The 12,126-nt window shown below is 43.1% G+C and overlaps 1 long non-coding RNA gene across 1 annotated transcript; it reads left to right on the plus strand.

The window, feature by feature from the left end:
• The first annotated feature begins 211 nt into the window (after positions 1–211).
• On the plus strand, positions 212–11,722 carry LOC140250230 (uncharacterized). Its single transcript, XR_011903123.1, has 3 exons — positions 212–311; positions 3,082–3,292; positions 8,834–11,722. It is a non-coding gene; the product is annotated as an uncharacterized lncRNA (long non-coding RNA).
• The last annotated feature ends 404 nt before the right edge of the window (positions 11,723–12,126 follow it).

The raw sequence follows: 12,126 nt of genomic DNA on the forward strand, positions 1-12,126 counted from the left end.
ATAAAGAAAAGGCAATAAGTTTAGAACCGAATCTAGCAGCCTTGTGTTGTACCTACCCTCTGCTTCACCCAGAAACCGGGACACGGATATAGCGACCAACCAAAGCACAGCCTCCTGAGCACGGGAACAGGGCAGGAGAAGCAGCTCTGGATCTGACTCAGTGTTTCTCCAGCATCATGTGCCCTTCTATTTTTATCGCAAGGAGAGGCTGCTGAGAAGAGGGTTTTAAAAGGAAGTTAAACTCTTTCCTCCTGTCCGTGAATTGCTGGTTCAGTCCTCCCCCACGGCGGCGATGTTCCAGGTGTGTTTAGGTAAGAGGAAGGGGCAGAGATAGGAAGGACGATGATGGCTTAGGCTGTGCAATCTACCAGCCTCGTTTCCTTGGCTCTGTCAGATGGACCTCTTCTGCCTTTGGCTGAGGTGCAACAGCAGATTTCCTTCATTCTCAGATAAGCTGTGGCACCAGGTGCAGCTGGTCAGCATGACAAGGGATTTACCAGCTGATGTGATGGGAGCCTGCAGAATAGTGTGGGGTGAAGCAGGCAGGAGACAGGTTTTGCTGTAGCACAAGGTGGAGCAGGATTGCACTAAGAAAAACTTTCTCTCCATTCACAAGTAGTAAGGAAACAGCACTCTGCTGCCTGGGGGACAATACCTGAGAAATGATGCCCTCTGAGTGTTCCAGGAGGTGAGTGCTGCCAGCAGGTCAGGCTTCTTCCCTGCAGCTGCCACATCTGCATGAGAGAGCATAGTGATGTGCATGAGTTCAGCATTGTACACTGAGTGTAGATGCACTTCTATCCTCCAGATCTGCTCCTCAGATGTAGAGAAGATGTGCCTGATGCCCTCTAGATGTGTCATGGGGAAAAATAGACAGAAAAAGGATGAATAGAACATTTGAAGTGGACGGGGAATGTGCGAGTATGGTTCCCTGATGTGCAGGAACAAATGCTGTTGCCCAGTGCTGCAGAGCAATCCTTTCCTCCCAGACTCTGGAAAGCAGAGTCAGAAGAGTGAGTGTGCTGTGTGTCTGCCAGGGACAAAGAAAACAGAGGGATACTGCGAGTCCACCTTTGGAGGTGAAGCACAGCCTCAGGGGATGCAGGATGTACCCCCTTTGCCTCTCAAGGCTTCAGTGATCCCTCTGTTTGAAGGGCTGATCATAACAGGATCTCCATGGAAGTACTGGCTGCTGTGATTCCTGTTCACAGTGCTCACTTCTCCACTAGCTCTGAGATCCACACCCTTTCCTCTCATGGGCTCTTCCCTTTATCCGGCTCTCACCCTGGTTTGCCACACTGCCCTTGCCCTGCCATAGTCCCACTGCTCTCTCCACTGACAAATGGAAAAACTCCAGCATTTCTACAGGCAGAGCATCACAGCACCAATCTGCTCATCTTGTTCTTTTTCCTGTTCTCATCCATTTATTTTCATCTCTGTTATTTGGATCAGAAGTTTCTTGCAGCATGGACTATCTGTTCACCTTTGCTTATACAGCAGGGTTGTATCCTTGTTTATCCCTTTATGCTTTTGTAACAAAAGCCATTCATTCCCCACTGATGTATGGACAACAAAGTGTTGAGGCCTGCAGTAACAAGGCCTCTTGTTACTGTCTTGTTTCCTACCTGTCTTTTCAGGATATGATTTCAGAGTTGGGATTGATGTTCTTTTTCCTCAAAGTCGTCTAAAAGCAGTTTAAATGCAGCAAATTCATATGTCAGCTTCACCCCAAAGGCACGTGTTGCATTCAAGCAGAGGCTGTCTGTAATTCCCAAATTGTCTGTATATCCTGAATCAGTCCTACCAAAATCAGGAGACTTGAAATGTCACAAAACTAGATCAAGGACTGCATGCGCAGAAATACTGTGGTTGGATATTTACAGTCCTCTGGAAAGCTCAGCCCAACACTTGGCAGGAGTTGAAGCAAATAAAATGTTAGGATGCGTTAGAAAAGGAACAAAGAAAGAGTCGGAACGTTCTGCCACTGTACAGATCTATGGCTTAACTATAGCCTGAATGCCAGTGTTCTTGTCTTCAGAAGGTGATTAGACCATGGGACAGTAGGAAGAAGGAGCATGAGGGTGCTTAGAAATGTGAAAATATGTAATGCAAGGAGAGTGAAAAGGGGTAAAGATTCTTCAGATTGGAAAAGTGACAGCTGTTGGGAAAACATCATAGAGGGACCTGCAGTCATAAGTGCAGTGAAACTGAATCGAAAACTAATGTTTATTACATTTTATTTCAGAAGAATGGGAGAAAATAACCCAATGTAGTAATGGTGAGGGTTATTTTTGTTATTCATTTGTTTTTATCTAATGCATTATAAAACCAAAGATATTATTGGAGAATCAGGATGCCAGAAATAGGCTTTCATGTCTTAAAAACATTTCGGTGTATCTATGAAAAGGAGAAAGGGCTGGTAAGATTGTTATATGAGGTAACAGGAATGCTTCTGGAAGTGGGAAAGTCCTCATATAACTAAGGAAGGGTACAAGGTCACAAGGCATCTGCTATTAAGCTGTATGAGCTCTGGGCAGCCTGCACATAGCAGGGGGGTTGAAACTAGATGATCTTTATGGTCCTTATCAACCTGGGCCATTCTATGATTCTATATGCACTTTGTTCTTACGAGCAATGTTACTCTTATGTTCTCATGGGCTTCATGGGCTTGTTTGTGCAGCTATAAAGAGGAAGCTTTATTCAAAGAATATATACATACATATATATATATACATACATATATATATATACACATATGAATATATACATATAAATATATACATATAAATCTATACATATAAATCTATACATACAAATATATACATATATATATATATATTTGTATATATATATACAAATGAATATATACATACATATATATATATATATATCCAAGGAGACCACTGAGTTCCCATCTAAAATAAAGGCAAGATTTAGATCATTAATTTCAACCACAAAATAAGTCTCAAGTCTTTCACTTTTGCATTTCAAATTGAAAACTGTAGCTAAGTAAAAGAAGCTGTAGGGGAATGTTGCTAAGGTATATTGTATTTCAATATTAATATGTAATTTTTCATGCAGAATGGAAAGGAGTGGTGTACTCAATGTAAAAGAAGGAAGAGATGCCATCCAAAAGGACCTGGACGAGCTTGAGAAGTGAACCCACACAAACATAATGAGTTCCAACAAGGCAAGAGCAAGGTGTTGCACTTGGGTTGAGGCAGTCCTCAATATGTATGCAGACTGGGAGAAGAACTTATGGAACGCTGCAGAGAAAGATTTGGGTCACCTGGTGAGTGAGAAGCTGCACATGAGCCAGCAGTGTGCCCTTGCAGCCCAGAAGGACAACTGCACCCTGGGCTACATCAGCAGAGGGGTGGCAGTGGGCAGGGAGGGGACTGTCCCCTGTGTTGAGCCCCTTGTAAGGCTGCCAGTGCTGTGTCCAGGCCTGGGGCCCCCAGCACAGGAGGGATGTGGGGCTGTGGGAGTGGGGCCAGGGGAGGGCCAGGAGGATGCTGAGAGGGCTGGAGCAGCTCTCTATGGAGAAAGGCTGAGGGAGCTGGGGGTGTTCAGCCTGGGGAAGGGAAGGCTGAGCAGAGACTTCATTCTGGCCTTCTAATACTTAACAGCACGGTATGGAACTGGGTGAGCTTGGAGGTCCCTTCTAACCCAAACCATTCTAAGATTCCACGAAGTTCACAAGACTTCCAAAATATTGAGCATCTAATAGATAAGGCTCTCACACATCACATATGCATCTATCTATCCATAGATAAATTTACCTTCTGCCTTTCTCTTCCTTCTTCTAGCCTGTACTGTGCAGACTGAAAGGATTTGAGAGGGCTCCGTCAGATGCTGTACTCAAACCCCTCCACATCAAGAGCCAGAAAGAGTCCCCTACAGCTGTGAAGTGGGGAGACTGAATTACTTAACAGATCATGGCAAATGAAGGCTGGATTGCAGTGGAGTGCTCTTTGTTCCAATATGAAAACTCTTTCAGAGCAGCTGTTCTGTCCTCGTCCAACCCTCAGCACTGTCAGTGTCTTGAGTGATTTTTGCAGAGCATTGAGACCAACATGTGTCTCATGAGGTTTCTTAACCCATTCAGCCTCCACCAGGGACAGATCTGTGTGCACAGTGCCCTGTTTTGTTGGAAAGGGATTGGTTTGGGATTTTCTATAGGCACAAAGACCCTTTTCCAGATGACCTCACATGGCATCACATGGTATTATTTTCAGTGTAGCAATGAACAATCCAAACCATGTATGTTCAGCAGTAGAGATGTCACACCCCGGTATCTGCACGAGCTGAATAATGATCTTTGTTTGGACCCTCTCAAATCTTTTCTCTATCCTTCCTTTAATTCTATATAGGAACAAGTACTTTGGGAGAAATACTTAACAAAGAAATGTAATTGCAAAATATCTGAATAACTTGGGTGATAGCCTCACTCTGTCATACAGTCATGGAATGGTTTGGGTTGGAAGGGTCCTTTAAGATCACGCAGTCCCAACCCCTGCTGTAGGCAGGGACACCTCCCATAGCCCAGGTTGCTCACAGCCCCATCCAGCCTGGCCTGGAGTGCTTCCAGGGAGGGGCATCCACAGCCTCATTGGACAACCTGTGCCAGTGTCTCACCACGCTCACAGTAAAGAATTTCATCCTTATATCAAGTCTAAATCTACCCTCTTCCAGTTTAAAACCATTTCTCCTTGTCTTGTCCCTGCCTGTCCTTATAAAAAGCCCCTGCCCAGCTTTCCTGTAGGTCCCTGGCACAAAGAAGGATTCAAGGTTCTCAGTTCAGGCTTCTTTCTTAGGCTCAGTTTGCTTCTTTCCAGGCATCTCATGTCTTTCAGATGCAACATCTGGGTGATAATGGGAAAATCCCTTGACTCTGACTTTAATCAGACAGCAGAAAAGCTCGGAGCAGAGAGAAAGAGAGCTGGGGGGGAGATGTGGCATAGATGTAGTAAAGGGAGTGGGTGGTGTTTGAAATTCTTGCTAGTTTGTGTTTTTTGTGTGTTTTTGGGCTTTTTTTTAGTAGCTAAGTTAAGCTGCTAAAATGAGTTTCTGAGGGGGACTGAATTTTGGGACCTTCATTTGTGCTCTGATTGGATCTAAGCCAGCCTGTGGGTGTTTCTCCCATATTTTAAGTTACTGGATTCCTCAGGGTGTTCCCTGCTCTGCTTTAAAAATCTATCACTTCTCAGCTGTATACAACCCAGTAACATTTACCAGCTTCAGAGCCTTGCAGCCCTCCGGGAAGTTTTCGCTATTTTTTTCCTACAGATTTTGCCCTGGGGCTGCTGCTTGTCCAAAGGCAGTTTGTGACACTGCAAGAGGAAGTCTAAGTCCAAAACATGATTTTTCCTGTCCACTGACTGCAGAATCAGGCAGGGTCTGCAGGGTGAGTATCGGAATCAGGGACCTGAAACAGCCCCCAGACAACTGCGATAAGGGCCCATTCGTCTGCAGGAGTGGTCTGAGGCTGGATCGTGTAAATAAAAAGGCAACATCAGTGATTAGTTTTGGCCTCAAGGTCGGTATCGTAATGGAAAACTGAGCCCATAACTCTGCTTTCTCTGCAGTGCTGCCCATCTTTCTCCTTCCATGTGGAGAAGATGGGATGCTCCTAGTCAGTAAGGCTGCACTGTCTGCTTTCCATGAGCGTCTGTCTCTGAACTACTCGAGTAACCATCCACAGAATGCATCAGAAAAGGGGTTGTGTCTATGCATACTGGGAAGTGAAGAAGAAAAGAGATTAGCCGTCCTGCCTGCCTTCTTCTGATGCAAATAACAATTTATCTGAGGCAGATAATGTGGCGCTGTGACAGTAGCCATGCCTCCATTCCCATTCTTTGTAGAGCTGTCCTCACAAAACAGCGCTGGAAAAAGATCCATACTACAGCATACGCAGCTAAGGGCATGCTTTAGTGCATGGAAAATTCATGAGGTTTGCCTGGGCCCACTGCTAAAGCCTGTCTAGGTCACTCTGGATGGCCCCCTGTCCCACTGGTGTGTCACTGCACCCCACGGCTTGGTGTCATCAACAAACCTGCAGAGGCTGCACTCAACCCCACTGCTGATGTCAGATATTAAGGAGTGTTGGCCCCAGCACCAACACCACTCATCACTGATCTCCATCCAGACACTGAATCATTCACCACCACTCTCTGGACTCCATCCTGCAGCCAGTTCTTCATCCACTGAACAGTCCACTCACCAAATCCACATCTTTCCAATTTGGAGAGCAGGCTGTTGTGGGGTACCCTGCCAAAGGCCTTACTGAAGTCCAGAAAGATGACATCAGTGTTTTACATTTTCTCTCCCTTTGATATACACTGAATCAAATAAATAGGCAAAAACCAATAATTTGCTGTACTTTTAACTTAAGATCCAAAAAATTCCACAAGAGAAGCTGGATTCAGTTTCTAGGGAAGCCAAAGCAGAGGGAGCTCTAGGGCTTTGCCTGGGATCACACAGGAGGCCAGCAGTTGATTTGGGAATAGAATCCAGGTGCGCTGGTTAATTTCTACTTCCCTTGTCCACTGATGCAGTGACAACATCATAGAAAGCCACTAGGTTAGTATGGAATGGTTTTGGTCTATGTTGTATATCCTCATTGTGAGATATGCCGTGGTTCTCACTTTCATTGCAACGCTGTGTTCTTGTTTTATCCTTTTTACCCATCTGATTCCTTCCTTTTCCATTTTTTTCCTCCCTTTCCAACTGTCTGTGTTTTATTGCAACCCATAACCTAAAGGCAGTGACTTGCACAGTCAAGTAGGTGCAAATTTGTTACTTTGGGAAAGGAAATGAACCAAAACTGTTGGCCATTGTTATTTGGAAATAATCCCTAAGAGTATGAGAATGTGCTTACATAGCTCAGCAAGGCAAGGTGAGGCTACTTTCCTCTGCAATGGAGTACAGTGGAGAGAGTACTGCTTTTTCTCATTGCTACTTTTCTCCCTCCTTCCCTATTTCACTTTCAAGGAATCAGGATGATCTTAAATAAATACAAAGGCTCCGTTCTGTCTCAGGTTACTTTTTCCTAGTTCTTCCTCAGAGGGCAGTTTGGCCACCTCATGTCATACAGAGAGGAAAAGCAGTGCTGGTTTAAACCCCAAAGAAAAGTCCCAATTTTACACTTTGGATGTCTGCTTTGTTTTTCCTTTGTTTCTGTTTTTAGTAAAGGATGAGATATTTTGACTGTTCCCTGATAGATTAAGAAAGATTGTATATACGATCAGACTTACAAGCCACGTCTGGTGACTGTACATCCAATAGCAGAATCTAATCACAACTTTTCACTTTTGGAGTTAGTTTGTTTAACCAATATTAGCATAGTGAAGATGGCAACAAGTACTTTGAATGGAAGTTTGAAGGGAATCCTCAGATTCTTTCAGCTGCAGTTGTGTGTTTCTATGAAGTACAAAAGTGCAGATATATTTGGGCTAACACAATTGCATGAGTAGTTACCTGTGCCTTGCACACCACCAGGCACGAGAATAAGAGTTGCTCACACCATCCACAAGTGGCAGATGTCTTTTGCTATTTGTCCTTAAGGTTTCTGAAGGTTATATTTCTTCTTTTAATTCCCAGGAATCTTTTCTATATCTTCCAAAAGGAAGTATTTCTTCTCCAATCAACCATATGACCCTTCAAGTTGCCTCTTCAGTATTGAGAGTAGAAAATGAGGGATTTATTTCTGTTCTAAATGAAAATTTTGAGAGCTGCATCTCTATGCTCCTTAAAGCAGAAGCTGTAGAAGAGCAACCACAACACACACACACCCTCCCTCCACTGTCTTTTGTGATGATCTGAGCAATAAGAGAGGTTTATTGATGGCAAAGCGGATTAACAGAAGAGATAGGAAGAAGACGGATCTGATATGAATAGAACTACAGGAACCCCAGCAAAAGAACTGGAACAGAAAGAGCAGAGAAATGAAACACAGAGTGAACTTCTTCAAAATCGTATTTCACAGTTCTTTATTGCCTTCTGCTCACTGTTCTGTATGTGCTGGGGAAGGAAAAATAGGAAAACTGCGAGTGCAGTGATAAATACTTCTCTGTGGTGTAAATGACTTCATAAAAATTCAGCTTCCACTGGCGTTTTCTCATCCTTTCACCAAACATCCCTGATGTGCTATTTATAGCTGCTCAATCACAGCAGCCTGTCAATTATCTTATAGGGCATTTCCCAGCTGTTGGTTGGGGGACTATAGAATATCCAAGCTGAATATTGAATAGCATTTGCTGTAACATTACGGTGTACTTGTAAATATGACTTTGTTACAGGCTGCCTATGGCTGCGATGGAAATGTTGAGATAAGTGGGCAACAACAGCTTTTCTGCTTTCCTGCCTTTGCCAAAAGACAGATAAGATGAATGGAGGCAAAAAATCTCAACTTTCTCCTACGCAGTGTTTGCTCCAATCATTGTTGTTAGGAATGTGGGATTTTGTTTTGTTTTCTTCAGGAATGCAAATACATGAAACTTCAGGTTAAAATACTGGGGTAAAAAAGAGGTTTTCCAGTTTCCAGTGCAGTGCTGGCTCAGTTCAGACCAGTTCAGACCATAAAGAAATTATGGGTTCTCTTCTACACCTCTGTCATTTTTTGAGACATATATATATAGTTTGTAAATCCAGTAATGCAATGATCAGAAAACATTTTATTAAAAAAATATAAATGTATAGGGGTGTCCCATTGCATTCATGCAACATAGACCTGGAAAGTGAAGATTATCTCTGGGTTACTTGGCATGACTGTTACTAAGGTATGCTGGTATTGGATCCAAACGTTAGCTTCATTTTACTTTTTTCTTCACAGAACTTTCAAGGTTCTTTCTTCACCTGGAGAGACACAGAACAAGACAAACCACCATTAACGAAGAGCCCAGTCCCCAGCTGAATGCTCACGACTATTCAGGCCTAATTTCTAGAACTGCCAATTTGGCATCATATAAGCTCACTTTCTTTGCTTTTGAAAGTATGACCCCACAGTACTTTGATTCCCTTCAACCTCATCATCTGCATTTCACTATTACCGCAGTGTGGGGAAATCAAAATTACCCTGCAGCATTACAGTCTTTTTTTTACATATATACAGTTGAGCTCTCCTTTCTGAACACCCACATTGCTCCATGTTCATCTAAATTCTTCAGGGGCTCCACTGGCTGTATGTCTGCTCTGTGGCCCTTGGTCCCAAAAGGAATCTGGGAGAGCCAAGGGAAGGAGCAAAGGAAAAAAGTGATCTGCACCTTTCTTCTTGCCTGACCTGCAATGGTAATTAAGGAATGTGCCTACTCTTATTGTGCTTAGTGTCAGCATGTTTGTACTTAATAACTGTGTCATTGCAATCTCATTTAAAAGAAAAAAGGCAATGTGGATGCCCCGTCCATCCCTGGAGGTGTTCAAGGCCAGGTTGATGGGGCCCTGGGCAGCCTGGGCTTGTGTTCAATGTGGAGGTTGGTGGCCCTGCCTGTGGTGGGAGGTTGGAGCTTCGTGATCCTTGAGGTCCATTCCAACCCAAATCAGTCAAGTGCACTGAACAACTCTGGGCACGTTATAGATCTACTGACTCCTTCATCAGCTGAGCTTGTGGTCCTGAAGGATGGAATCAGGCTTACGTGCCTTGATGTTTTTCTCAAGAAACAGTGCTGAGAGGCATCCCTGTTCCTTACTTCTCCCTTAGATACATGAATGCTCTCAGGTTTTTCATTAATTTATGCAGGATTATGTCAGGTTTTTAGTTACCAAAGTTATTTCAAATGTTCTAAGTATTAGGATGTTAATATTTCTCCGTTCTTCCAGACTGTATTGTGCCCAGATATATTGAAAATAGACAGCATCTGGCCAAAATGCCCTCAGCCAACTCTTTTCAGTCCCTTTTGCATTTGCTAATAAAAACCACATTTTTTTCCTATGGTGATGATGCCACATCCTGCTGAGACACTTATGGACTGGAAAGTACTTTGCCATGCTCAAGTGATAACTGTAGGCCACGCTGCTTCTTTCAGAACACAGTACGTTTTTGAACATATCTGTCTTTTTTGCATCATTGACTATTTCACTTCCTCCTTGCCCTTGCTAGTATTTCTTTATTTTCCTCTGATGTCTGAGAGTATTTCTTTCTTTCAACCATGCATGCCATTCTTTTTACTCTAATACCTTCTCTTTTCAATTTTCTGCATTTTGAAACAACACAAAACTTTCAGGCACGTGTCAAACAGACATACAGAAAGCCAACAGTGCCAGCATCTCTCTTTTGGTTTCTATTTCCACTTCCTTGCAGTAATAAATCTATCTGTTCCCTTTACTGCGCTAAAGCCACAGTTGGCCACGGGTGTTTTTAAGAACTGTAATATCAGTCCCTTTTGGAGAACAGAAAGCCCCTATTAAGTGCCTTCTAACTTTTCAATCACATTTTCATCCTAGATGTACAGCTTCAAACTAACAGGTAGTTTGCAGGATATTTTAGCAGTATTCCCCGTTTTCTAGCAGTATGGTTGGAGGAAGGCCCACTGCCGTCTTATTGGCCCCTCGATTGCTTCGCAGGCACCTTTTGCTCAGCTGAGATGCTGTTGTGTTCATGCCACCGTTTTACTGCAATGTGAAGGCAAATGGATTTGTATCAGCTCCTATCAGATGTGGTGTTTCTACTCATCCCCAGAGTTCCGATACAACTGGCTGAAAAATTTCCTTAATGTTCTCTGCTGCTTTTGTTTAATTCGTTTCAGAACGGGATCTGGCTGTTTGAAACCTTCCTCTTGCTTTAGGTGGACAGTGCCCTCCTGTCTGCTCCACTCAACTGTCAACCAACCATCCTGTCTCTGAGATTCAGACTCTTCCAATATGAGCACGTGATCCAGAGCTTCACAAAACATAATGCCCCACCATTTATTGCAGTTCATTGCTTTACCTTTGCTATTTGCTGCTGTCATAGAATCATAGAATTATTAAATTACTCAGGTTGGAAAGGACCTTAAAGATCATCCAGTCCAACCGCAGCCTAACCATAGTACCCTAACTCTAACAACCCTCTGCTATTATTATAATGCTCTGTCATTATTTTATGAAACAAGAAAAGCTCCAGAACTGTCATCTGAATTTCCCTCGTTCACTGAGAAGATTCCAGAAGACTTCTATGGCCCTGGAGTTCCTTGAGATGCCACAATCCAGTCTTATTTTGGTTCTTCCTGTGTACTGGACTAAGGAACACAGAGAGGGCCTCCTCCAGGTCACTGGTAAAGGTGTTCAGTGCCCAGGTCTCCAGACAGACCCCATTTGTCACTGGTCTACGGTCAGAGCCTGACCCACTGACTACTGCTCTCTAAACCAAACATCTTTTACCCATTCGTCTGCCCATCCAGATCTAAAGTGTCTCGATATTGGGCGAGACAGTGTTGGAAGCCTTGCAGTGTTGAGGCACGTACATCAGTACTCTCATTAATACACCTCAAAGGAGCATAATCAGTTTTGTCTGCTGATGAGGCTTCCATACTCCAAAGCTGAGTGTGTAAAAAGCAACTAGAAGTAACTGCTGTTAAATCTGCTACTAACGAAGTGAACTTAAAACAACCAATAAAAAATAGATACAAACTTGCTTTAAATAGTACAAAGACACTCACAAAGCTCCACTCAGGGCACAGCAGAAATGTGGCATTTGTTCTATTTGGTGATTCATCTAGAAGTGTTTTTGTAAATAAATTATGTACATCAACCTCGTTTCCAGCTTCTGCTTCTTTTCACCTATTTTTTATTTATTTTAATGTATTTCACAGCATAATTGCTGTCTCCAAAACTTAACTGAAATTTCTGATTTTTTTTACTTTAACCCTTAAGCAAAATTTCTTCATTTTCAGTGAAGTTTGTTAGTTCTTCACCATGTTTGCTACCTTGTGATGTTATAATGGCATCCCAAATTCTCTTTTTCTTGTACCCATTAGTCTTCCAGGACCGCCTGTATATCCGCAGCACACAGCAGCCAGAGCACTGCAAACACCTTCTGGATGATGAACAGTAGATACTCCAGCTTCTGTAAATTAAAAACTTTGCATTCAGTTTATAGGTGGGCTCAGTTCCATATCCAGAACTTGGAGGCAGATATTTGCTTTCTCTGGC

This window comes from Excalfactoria chinensis, chromosome 3 (genome assembly GCF_039878825.1).
Source record: "Excalfactoria chinensis isolate bCotChi1 chromosome 3, bCotChi1.hap2, whole genome shotgun sequence".
NCBI classification, from domain to species: Eukaryota; Metazoa; Chordata; class Aves; order Galliformes; family Phasianidae; genus Excalfactoria; species Excalfactoria chinensis.